General features: G+C 44.1%; 4 non-coding genes across 4 annotated transcripts; 2 read left to right on the forward strand and 2 right to left on the reverse strand.

Annotated features, from left to right (window-relative positions):
• Window positions 1-4,049: 4,049 nt before the first annotated feature.
• Trnal-uag (transfer RNA leucine (anticodon UAG)) lies at window positions 4,050-4,129 on the forward strand. The gene has a single exon. It is a non-coding gene; the product is annotated as a tRNA-Leu (tRNA).
• Window positions 4,130-4,631: 502 nt separating this feature from the next.
• On the reverse strand, window positions 4,632-4,703 carry Trnaq-cug (transfer RNA glutamine (anticodon CUG)). Its single transcript has one exon. It is a non-coding gene; the product is annotated as a tRNA-Gln (tRNA).
• A 751-nt stretch (window positions 4,704-5,454) lies between these two features.
• Trnaa-ugc (transfer RNA alanine (anticodon UGC)) lies at window positions 5,455-5,526 on the forward strand. Its single transcript has one exon. It is a non-coding gene; the product is annotated as a tRNA-Ala (tRNA).
• A 5,834-nt stretch (window positions 5,527-11,360) lies between these two features.
• Window positions 11,361-11,444, reverse strand: Trnal-uaa (transfer RNA leucine (anticodon UAA)). Its single transcript has one exon. It is a non-coding gene; the product is annotated as a tRNA-Leu (tRNA).
• Between the last annotated feature and the right edge of the window lie 264 nt (window positions 11,445-11,708).

Genomic DNA, 11,708 nt, shown 5'->3' on the forward strand with positions numbered 1-11,708 from the left:
AGAGAGAGAGAGAGAGAGAGAGAGAGAGAGAGAGAGAGAGAGAGAGAAACTGGTGTAATTCGATTCGGAAGGCGCAAATATTTGAGCGCGTTGTTGTAACGTTGTGTTTCCACAGGTTACCCGAGGCGCGGTGGTTCGTACCGGAACCGGTGCAATGAAGTGCATATAGACAGTTCATCAACGCGCATCCGGAATCGCCGGAGGTCAGTTATGCGAAAATATTCACCGTTGTAACATCGTGTTTCGGGAAACGAGAGCGATGGTGCGCCTTCGGCCCCCAGGAAACACACCGGGGGCTGCACTTGTGTCGGCTGTTCGAGCGGATCGACCGTTCGGGGTTTACAGCAGGCCAGGCCATCGAAACCGGAGGTCAGTTACGAGAAAATATTGACTGATCGCGGGTAATGGCATATCCGAGCGCCAACAATAGAATCGTCGCTCCACCTACGCGTTTTCACCCATCTCGATGCTAAGCACGCGCACCTATACGCGCTCCGATGCACTCGCTCGCGCTGATCGCCCACGCGTTCGGCCCGCGTTGTTACGCGCGAATCGCGGATATCGTTGGACCGAGCATAAGCGCCGCCGTTCGACGTATAAAGCGCGAGCGTATTCCTGGCTCTCATCAATTGTCATTAAACGACATGATTATTACGCGTGTCGACGATTATTGCGGCGATAGACCGTTACCGGAATACCCTGCGAAGCCCGCGGGTCTCGTAATGATCGATGCTCGATACGTACTCGACGAGTATTTCGTTAATGCCAGGCACATTGTGTCGGAATGGACGGCCTCGCGGAAATAGGCGAGAGCCCATCGGCGTTCCCGTTAACGAGCCGTTTCGAGGAACGCGTGTTGTCCGATCCATTCTGCAGCTGGCTAGCGGACCTCTCTAATTGCGAAAAGATTGCAAATGAAATTTTCGACAATGGAAATTTCGTATCGTTATAAGTTCCTCTAGGTACGGATCGAGTCCTTGCATGCATATGTGTCTCCAGAAGTCGATGAATTACATATTTTCTCGCGATATGAATTAATTATATCACGTGTGTGTAATTGTTGTGGATGGTTAGGATTAACTCAAACCGAGCGATGTTTAATGATAAGGATTGCAACTACCGATACGCACACGAATTATTGGTATCGTTTTGCAAAGCGCTACTGTGTACCGATTCATCTGAATATTCTAAATTATAGCACGAAACGTTCGAAAATCGATCTGTCATTCGTCGGTATGTATACGGCTGTCGCTGTCCACGAGACAGGGCAGAAAGCATGAACGTGAAATGAATGGACAAATTCTACCATTATTTTGAAAGTATTGGATTATTAATTATGTATATATCACGCTGACAGGCTACAAAATATCAACGGAATCTAACAACTGACCACTGTTTCAAAGGTCGTCAACATTATTCTATACTTTTGTATAAGTTCGTTGTCGCCGTGTTCGATTTCGTGAAGCGGTACAACGAAAAATTGAGTTCTCCCGAATGTCTGGCCAGCGTATTCGAAACGTAGTTTAGTAATAATGTAGGATTAAAGAGCCTGAAGACAAGTACAAATAAAAAAGTAGGATCTACAATTATTCTATTCTACTCAAAGATAACTACAGACGACGAGGGTCGAATTTGAAAAATAATCCCAGTGTCACGAATACGTTTACCATTTCAATTTTCTTCTCGGAACGATCGTTCAGCGCGAAGCCACAAAGTAAACCGTATCATCCGCATAATCACTCGCTGGAGATGATTCCGCATCGGAAGCGACCAAACGAGCACCTGTACGTCCGCGGAGTGTATCATCCAGCTTTTCCCTCCGTCGCTCCATGATTTGCCGAAAATAATAGATTTATCATCCCCAATTGGCTTCTAGCAGTTTATATCACGTGAATCCATAGACGTACGCCTCTCCCGCGCGCCCCTCGCGTACACGCGATGATATACGCGCAAGGATTTTCTCTATGATATGCAACATGCGGGACGTAATTCAGTCGGTGCAAGTCATCCGGATCATCTACGCGGGGAATACAGCCGCCTCTAACGATCCATCATTTATAGCGACAGTCACGAGTATTAGGCCAAAGTGGCGGCGTGATTCTGCTAAACGCGATGCTAAACAGGTACGCTCCCGCCGCGAATCTCTCGACGAGGCATGTGAGAACAATGTCGTTTGAGAACGATCGCTGGTGTACGCGAGAATTTGAATACCGACGACGACACTCGGCCGTGGCGCGTTAACCTTTGCGGATCTTAAGATACAGCGAGATTTAGAAGAAAGGAAACGATGAAAGAATGTTTTTAGTTATGGAACACTTGCATATTTGATGGCTGGAAATGAAAATACTTGATACTCGTTTTATATATCTATGTTGAGATTTTATTCGATGGCATCTGAGCTGTATACTGTTTAGATGCATCGTGATAGTTATGAAATTCATTTGGTGTAATCTCAGAGGTGTAAAAAGTATAGAGTATCGAGTCAAGAATAAATGTAAAGTATTTATAATTCATATTTTATTTCAATATCAGTGTCAGACGAATAACTATTTAGCGAATTAACGCGAATTAGTGCGACAATAATACAGGAAAATAATATGAACCGTCGAGCAATTTTACAAAATGTGTCTTTGGAGTAAGTAAAAGGATAATGCGCTACTGAGTCTCGACGTCTCGAAGCCGCGAGATACGACGTATCGCGGCGATAAAATTGCGCGCGCGATTCGACTGGCCGATAACCGCGGGGAAAAACAAAATAAAATATTGGACGCGAGAGAAGGCGAGGTTATAAACCATCGGTGTAAAGAATACGAAAGATTCAAATTTATCTTCTATTTCCTACCGTCGCCGTATCTCTGGCCCCGTAACGAGGGGATCCACGCTCGCAAGACCGATTTCGGCTTATCTCATCGGCTTATCAGCTATACGAATATTCACGCGAATTTATCGATCTGTCCGCAGTCGTTTCGACACGGCAGGCCTTTGCCTCTCTCTCTCTCTCTCTTTCTAAAGCGTCAGTTTTACGCTCGTCCCCTCGGGGACGTGATAAGAAGAAAAAAAGGCGAACGAAAATAAGAAGACACTCCCGGAGTCGCGTTATGAGCATGAATTTTTATATTGAGATGTTATCGCGCGCCGTACCGCTACTGGGAAGGGAAAATAAAAAGGAAGAGATTCGCAGCTGTAATGATGTACGTCCGCGCGGCTACGCTTTGGCGTGGGTAATTTCGTTGCTTTTTTTTCCACGCTTTCCTCTATCTCGCGTCGATCTTAGAATTCGTTTCGAATCGTTTATATCTCGATTAACGGGGCGCGCTGGGGAGGCTGACGTTTTGCATACAATTCTATCCGACAATGGAAGCTGTCGAATTTTGATCGCTTTTGATAGGGAATTAGTGATTCATAGGGGTTTTTTCAGCTTCGAAACTATCGACGTTCTGTTTGTTTTGCATTTATCGAGAATCGGCTTTTCGAAAATATTGGATTGACTTTGAGATTAATAAACAAACATGGTGGATTTCAAGATTAAAATGGTGACATCAAAAATAAACATTTTCATTTATATTCTTTCGCTCGCAGCCGAAGGTGGAAAATAAATTTCGCGAAACGTTGTTTTAGTTATTGCGGAGAACAGCGCGTAAATTAAAATGCTTGTTTTTATTTTCGTACTTTCGATCGCGCAACGCGAACACGTAATACGCACTCAAAGAAACTTCGTGCCAAGAAACGAACGACGAAATCGATCGTAAAAATCTGTCTTCTTGCGAATTAAGTTTCCATTACTTTAACGGCGCCAGCGATTTCGCAATATTCGGAGAGAAGTAACTTCTACTTTGTTATGTAACCCGTTGCGAATATAGATGGGACGTGCTCGTCTGCATGTGCATAGAACGTTACGGAATATTTTATTTACCGAAGTATTGGAACAATGCGGAGAATAGTATATTAATGTATTGAAAATGTTTATCCATTTGTGAGATAAATCGACATCGACTATTATATATAGTACGAGTTGGTTTTATGCGTAGTTAGAGCAAAAGCTTTCCGAAGGCAGCGTGGCCGAGCGGTCTAAGGCGCTGGTTTTAGGCACCAGTCCGTAAGGGCGTGGGTTCGAATCCCACCGCTGTCAATTATTTTTTTCTTTTTTTTTGTAATCACCCAAATGTTGAATAAAAAGACAAATCGAGGCTACAACATTTTTTCTTTGCGTTTGGAAGATGTTAAAGTTTCAATTTCCTACAAACTATTTCGTCTATAAACAGATCTCAGTGGTCTAACTACTATTTACTACCTTGGATAAAATTATAAATAACGGAGTATCGAAGATACTATCTTGATGTAAAATAAATACCGAAGAACGCAATGTTCACAATGTAAAATACCATAAGTTCAACGTAAAACGTGTATATATATATTTACATTGGTCGTTTACAACTTACATTGCATGGATTATGTATTAATTATAAGCTTGTGTAATTGATGTATTTTAATATTCGAATATAGACTACTAGAAGATATATGTTCTTTCTGTAAACGATATGCAGTATTTAATATTTGCAAAAAAATCCAGATAAGCGGTTCATGGTGGAGAAATTGTTTAAAAATGATATTTAACAGGGACCAAAAGTACAAGGTCCCACCGAGATTTGAACTCGGATCGCTGGATTCAGAGTCCAGAGTGCTAACCATTACACCATGGGACCTCTGAGGATTTCGTTGCAAAAATAAATCTGATGTGCGATTGTTAAAAATAAACATTGTTGATACGAGTAGAGCGAAGTAAGTATCTCAAGATCGTAAGTCGCGCCAAGCACATAACCGCACGTAAAACTAAATAGCGAACATCATAGGAATAAGAACACCTTTACAGAGTATATGATCAGCAGAATATAAGAAGGATGATAATGTTATTAAAACGTTAACTAAACAGGCTGTAATCACAGTCAACTCGAAGTGCGGTTGACGAAATTGATACTGTATCGATGTGGATAGATTAAATCAAGAGAATCGAGAGCATTAATAATGCTATATCATGGGACCTTTGATAAAACTGATAAAAATAGACATTAATTACTATTTTTACGAATAAAGATTGTTGCTATAGGCGTAGTGAAGTAAGTAGAACAAGACGTCTGAATCTCTGAATCACAAAACAGCGTAAGTATATGTATATTCTTCTAGAGTATAAAATCAGTGAAGTACGAACATTTGTTAACGTTTAAAAATAATAATTGAACAAACTTGATTATAAATTATTTAGAAACCCGTTCCACAATGCGAATACTGTGTTGATGTATACAGAGTTTAAAAAAGATGCGAAATATTGTCATTAGTTCGATTAAAACGCAACGTACGGAGTTAATAGTATTCGACAAGAATTTTAAAAAAATTAACAGAAAATCAATAACACGAGACAGCAGGTAGTCCTTCATTTATAAGCGCTGATTAAAAAACGGGGATGTAGCTCAGTGGTAGAGCGTTCGCTTTGCATGTGAAAGGCCCCGGGTTCGATCCCCGGCATCTCCAATTTTTTTTTTTCTTTCCGCGAAACCATTTATTCTTTTTGTTATCGGCGTCCAAGCGTTCATCGAGCAAGAAAATGACGAACTTTACTTTGTATTATCTCGCGGTACAGGGAGTAAGTACCGCGGCGCGATCTCAGGTGTTTGTAGGTTTGTACCCCGCATTGTGCTTGTAAAAGCACGCGAACTGCGCACTTAAGCGTGCACGTGGTGGGATTGACGACTGGCGATATTACGGACACGTGCTCGTCGATTATCAACGCGGTTGAGTGTCCAGGCAATCGCGGGACAGCGATTGGCACCGTCGAAGGAAGAAAAAAGAGAGGAATAAGAAAGAATATGGGAGCCGAGGCGCGCGTATTCAGCGTGTCGAGCCGATGGCCGTGGCCGTATGTAAAGCGAGACACACTGGGGAGATGATAGGATGCAAACGAAGCCAAGCAGAGAGATTGAATGGTAATAGTCCCCGATTCGTCATATGCAAAAAGTTTCGTATACATCCGAGTGAAAAGCGGCCCCCGTCGTCGCGGGAGAAAGATTGTATCATTTGAATTGCCGTACTCATCGCGCGGCCAGAAAAGATACCTCCGGTATCTATTCGCGACGAAACGCGGAGAGAATAATCGCGCGAAATATACTGTGACAGGCTCCTCTGTTTCTTTTTTTTTTCTTATTTTTCTCTCCACCATCGTCTTCTTTCTCCCGCGGGGTATACGCACGCAGTCGCGGCCAGGGGGAATTAATCATCGCGGTGAAACGACGCAGTAAAGGCAGAACATAGCTCAGGCCTAACGTAATAGAACGTCGATGAGTTGTATGATAGAAGAAACGCGCTGATGTGGACAAAGACCTTGATTGATCAGAGGTAAACGTGACCGCTTAATGTCGCAGTCGCGGCGGAACGAGGGAAAGACAGCCGATCGCAAAAAAAGATATGCGCTCACCGCGGAGAGCAGTTTCTTTTTCCATTGTTCCGTGCCTGTTAGAAAATTCCTATTATCTTCTATGCAAATTCGGTATCACCGAGAATGCACATCACCGTTACGTAAATCTGTTTTGCACGGACACGCGACGCATCTCCAAAGAGGAAGCGCGGTAAGGAAAGATTTCCTGGAACGTGGTCGAAATTCAAATAATCGACTTATTTTCTGACCGTGAACGTGATTAATTAGTGCGAAAAGTAACGTATTATGTATATAAAATGATGGAAGAGAAGCGGCAATAATGGTCGTATAGTCATTCATATCACGAGTTCGATTTCCACTTGTGATCACAAACACATTTCTGCTCCTTTTTTATTATTTAATTATTCACATCGTTATTCGGACAAAAAAGAAAAGCTACAACATTTTCAGATCTCTAGAAATACGACACCGCGATAAAGACAGTGGTCTAACTCTGCAAAACTCAGGCTCTGAAGAATCTGGCGAAAAGTAGAAATGGAAGGTGCACCCGTTGTATCACAGACACGAAATCTAATAGAGCCCGCCTAAATCAGCCGGTGTTCGGAATATTCCCCCCGAAAGAAAAGCGCCATAGGATCCCCTGTCAGCGGACCGTTATAATATTCTGTCCAGCAATCCCGTATCTATTTTATTCTGTCCCCGAAAGCGGCGTAACTACGTGAAAACAACATAAAAAAATCTCGTCGCATAGATATCGAGTTTTGACCCGGATAGGGTCAGCACTGGAGCGTGTGACCATTTTGTCACCCTCGCGGGAATTTTATTTACGAATATCCGTCGGCGTCCACTGTCCGAGCGTCGATTTCGACATAAAAGCGTCGCCGCGCCGGGATGGGATTTCTTCTGGAGTTCGAGGCGCGTCGCTTCCGGCTGAATTTAAATGTTAGGTCGTCGCTCCATGGACTTCGCTGACGAGGTGTCTGTATAGGGGGTAGAGAAATGTTCTAAATCCTGTTCTAAGCTCTGTTCTGCGAATTCTATTGACACCCAGGGGTTGGAAGTTCCAGAAAAGCGGTTGAAATACTGTTTTATCTGTTTATTCAGGAGAATTAGAATTGTGGGAATTATTGTAGAAATCGAAGAAAAATATAAAACAAGAGAAAAAGAAGGTGGAACGTAAGCAGGTGTGAAAGCAGAAGGTATCTAAGAAGAATAGTATCAAAGAAGAACAAGATTCTCAATCCAAGACTCACCCCAACCCCTGTCCCAAGTCAACCAAGTCTCGATGCAAACGTACCCCGCAACCTGAAGAATACCCCTACGCATGAATTAGAAATGGCTCGAAAGATGTTTGGGCCACCTGATTCGGATTCCCGTGCACCCCGTCGAACCCCCGATGGCGGGGGTTCGACAATAGAGAGATCTCTCGTTCCATAAACTCGTTTCTCTCGGCAGCGTGAATTCGCGCCACGTCGGGGTTCACTTCGCGTGATAAGTCTCCTCGAAGAAATTACGCGTTAATTCGATGCTCGCGCCCCGAGGTCTCTGTTCACGGCGTAGAAGGGTGGCGACGTACAACACTGCGAACCGGCGGAGTCTGAATGCGGAGGACGCGAGAGAGGAAAAGGATTTAAAACAAAAAGTCAGTCGGGTGTCCAATGGCACGAAGCGCAACGGGAAGTGACGAGCGAGGTGGTTAGAGGTGACTGCAGCAGAAATCCATCAGATGGAAGAGATCACGCCTGTCTCCATGCCCGGAACAATGACGCGGCCCGCAGACGGTTTTTGTGTTCGCGCTCTCTTTTTCCATTTTCTTTCTCATTTTTTCCTCGTTTCTCCTTTTTTTTTTTATTTATCCCTCTCTCTCGCCGCTGCCTCCCGTGGATTCCGCGTGCACTGTTAACGACAGGAGGGCAAGAGGGGTGCTTTAAATATTTAGGCGGCTAATTTTCACGGTGGATTTTTAAGCCGACGAAGGAAAGTGAGAATTGAAAAGAAACGCGGTGACGCGGAGGTGGGAGGAGGACTGGGCGAAATGTCCTCCAGACTGAAATAATAATGAGAGGCGCCAGCGCCTTTAATCACGATATTAAACATTTACGATTGCCATGGCGTCCCGCTCTTAAGACTATTCTTTCTTCTTTTTTAACGCGGCCACGATCCGATCTTCCCTTCTATACAAAGCGTCGTCACCCCACGAATCATCTCCGCGCCACCTCTTGTTTATGTTTACGTACCTTCTGATAACCTTACGCGGAGATCAAGCCCTGTCCTCGCGGAGCTACCTTAAAGAAACTCACGGTGAACGATGCGGCCGCGTTTTAGATTATTCCCGTAGCCTCGTGCACACAGGGGTGGCTCGGAACGAATTCGTTCAAAGGAACTCTGGACGTCGGAGGAAAAGACCATTTTTCTTGGCCGCTACCCGCGAGACAGAGATTATGTCCCGGCCCTGCTATATTGATGACAATGGCAAAGCCACCGAATCGACCAGCCAGCTCAATCTAGTCCTCAGTTTGTTTTGCTTTCGCGCAATTTGTCATCCATTGTCTGACCACGCACGCCCCCGCTACCCGGGCCACCGTGAATCGTTATTTATGGTTTTCGGTTGATTAATTTTTGTCTCATCTTCGTGATATCTCGAAATTGTCAGCGTCAAGCGCAGCTTTTGTGCCTGACACTCGATTTACAATTTACAATTTCACAAGCCTTTCATCGGCGATGTGGAACGAAGTAACTGGTCCACGAGCAACAATTTCAATCTATTCTGGCTCGATTCGAAAATAATTCCGGGGGAATCGACGGTAACGTGGATGAAAAGTTTCGTTTCGATGGTAGGAGGGTATCTGCCGGACGTTGGTTGGTTTATAGGAACAATATAGCACTCGGAGATAATCAAATAGAGAATAAGCACGTAAACGTTTTGCTTGCAAAGACTCGAATGGAAATTGTAGCACGCCGAAGCAGCAGGCATAAGCTTTTGATCGAACGCAGTCAGCATCCGAACAAGAATTTACATTCTAATCCAAGGCTGGAGAAGATCGTAGAGCGACGCGATATCGTTTCCCGGGTCTCGACCTCGTCGACTGAGAAATCACGTTTTCAGGGTTCGATTACGGTGACGATAAGGCGAGGCGATAGCCTGGGAAGACAGAGATGAATTTAATATTCCGAATCCCGGTAACGCGATTTCACGGGACGTCAGGCTTGAAACGCGTAAGCATTATAAATACGATTTCCCTTTCGCGAGGGGAAGGGATGGTGTCGCGGGGAGACATTTTCACCGGACTTGTTTTCCAATTTCTTTCATTCTTACTTTTACGCTTCGGCTGCTGAAAATCGAATTACACCGAGTCCGCGGTGAACGAGCGAGAAATACGGGACGAAGTGGCGGACCCCTGACGCACTCAGCGGCTGATAAGTGACGTCCCTGAGCACGGATAACGCAAATTACATAATGCAAAACGGTTGCTCGATAAGCACCGCTCGAAGACGGAGAAAAAAATGATTTACGAGAGTCGGAGGCAAAAAAAAGAAAAAAATAATGCGTAGTACCCCGAATCGCGGACACCTACCCTGCTGCCCCCCGGTACTCTACCCCGTCCCCCTTTTTTTGTTCATAGCGGATCTTTTATACGTCGACCACAGTATCGACAGGAACGGCACCCCTTAGCTGCAAGGGGACCTTCCCTGTTCCATTGTACAACGCTCGCGTAAGGGTTGCTTGAAATACGCGCGTCTGATTTTTTTTTTCAACGCTGCTACCTCTCGGTCTCCCCCTGGCCCTCTCCGCGCCGATGAACGGAACGAAGAAAGTCGAGAGACACTCGCGCCGGTAACGTGAGAATGACAACAGATGCGACGGAATGAAATTACAAGTGTCCCGGTTTATTGTGCCAGCGGAGTTGCGCTTTTTTAGCGAAATTGTTGTGACAAGCATTTCAACAGGCGACTCTTGGAGCTTCCTTTCTCTCGCGGAACGATACCAGCACACCGGACTCCCCTTTCGAATAGGGTGGTCTCCTGACACTTTTACGGTGTCGAGTCCTGGTCTTCTGGGAAAAGGGCTGGCACAGTCTCGTCTCTGCGCCATCGGCGTTTCGGTAATCCGATTTAATCGGCTCTTTTTTCCTTCCCGGTACGACGATTCGAACGAAACTGTTGGTCAAACTTGGAAACGTCGATAAAGGCGTTGGGAGGTTTTTATCCCTCCGCTGGAGTTCGACGCTCGTGTAAGGTCTCCGGCTGGTTTAAACGAGCGACGAATTACGAATGCGAAACGCGACGAAAGCGGAAATATCGGCGATTACGATGCCCGCGATGATTCGATCGCGCGGTTATGTAAATACGACGAGGCGAACACGCTTACACGGCTCTGTAACGGGATTAACGGGCTAAAATTGCTCGCGCATAGCTAGCTCTGGCTTATCTCCGTCTCCCTAATTGTCTATGACTATTCATCAAGTCATTTATACTCGGCTCAATTATCGCCGCCATCAGTTACGAGACTCCGAGTCACTTCGAATCCGGCTACGACGAAAGCCCGAACCATTTATCTCCTCGCGGAGATGCTTCGTGATTGCGAATCAACTTCTGTTCCTTTAATTAATGACTTGTTAACGAAAACATTGTTCTTATAATCTAAACGACGTCGTTCTTTTTGCTCTCATCGAAGTATGTCGCATATGTTTATGGAAACTTCGATAGATACTACAAACATGGTTAAAATGTAGCATTCTATTAAATTTTTTAATCGAAACGTTAAGTTAATTATAAGTTTTATATATAAATATGAACATACGTTGGCTATATATTTGTATGATTCAAAAATTTGAGAAAAAAAAGAATTTGCTAAGTGTGTTTTTATATATAAATATGAACATACGTTGGCTATATATTTGTACGATTCAAAAATTTGAGAAAAAAAAGAATTTGCTAAGTGTGGGGTTCGAACCCACGCTCCCAGACGGGAACCAGAACTTAAATCTGGCGCCTTAGACCGCTCGGCCAACCTAGCTTACTTGAAGGCGGTAACGTTATTTGTGGAAGATATTCTACTCAACGAGTATTTTACACATATGAAAGAAAGTGTAATGTAATAATAATTACAAAAAATATAACAAAGCCCATTTGTAATCTATAAATTGCAAATATTGGAATTTCATTTTAGTATTTACGAAGATATATCTAACCACGTCAACGAGGACGAGGTTAACTCAAGGCTTATCGATACAATCAATTTTACACTAAATTTTAAGTGCAAATGCAAGCCTAACTCTGT

The sequence above is a fragment of the Hylaeus volcanicus genome, chromosome 3 (assembly GCF_026283585.1).
Source record: "Hylaeus volcanicus isolate JK05 chromosome 3, UHH_iyHylVolc1.0_haploid, whole genome shotgun sequence".
NCBI classification, from domain to species: domain Eukaryota; kingdom Metazoa; phylum Arthropoda; class Insecta; order Hymenoptera; family Colletidae; genus Hylaeus; species Hylaeus volcanicus.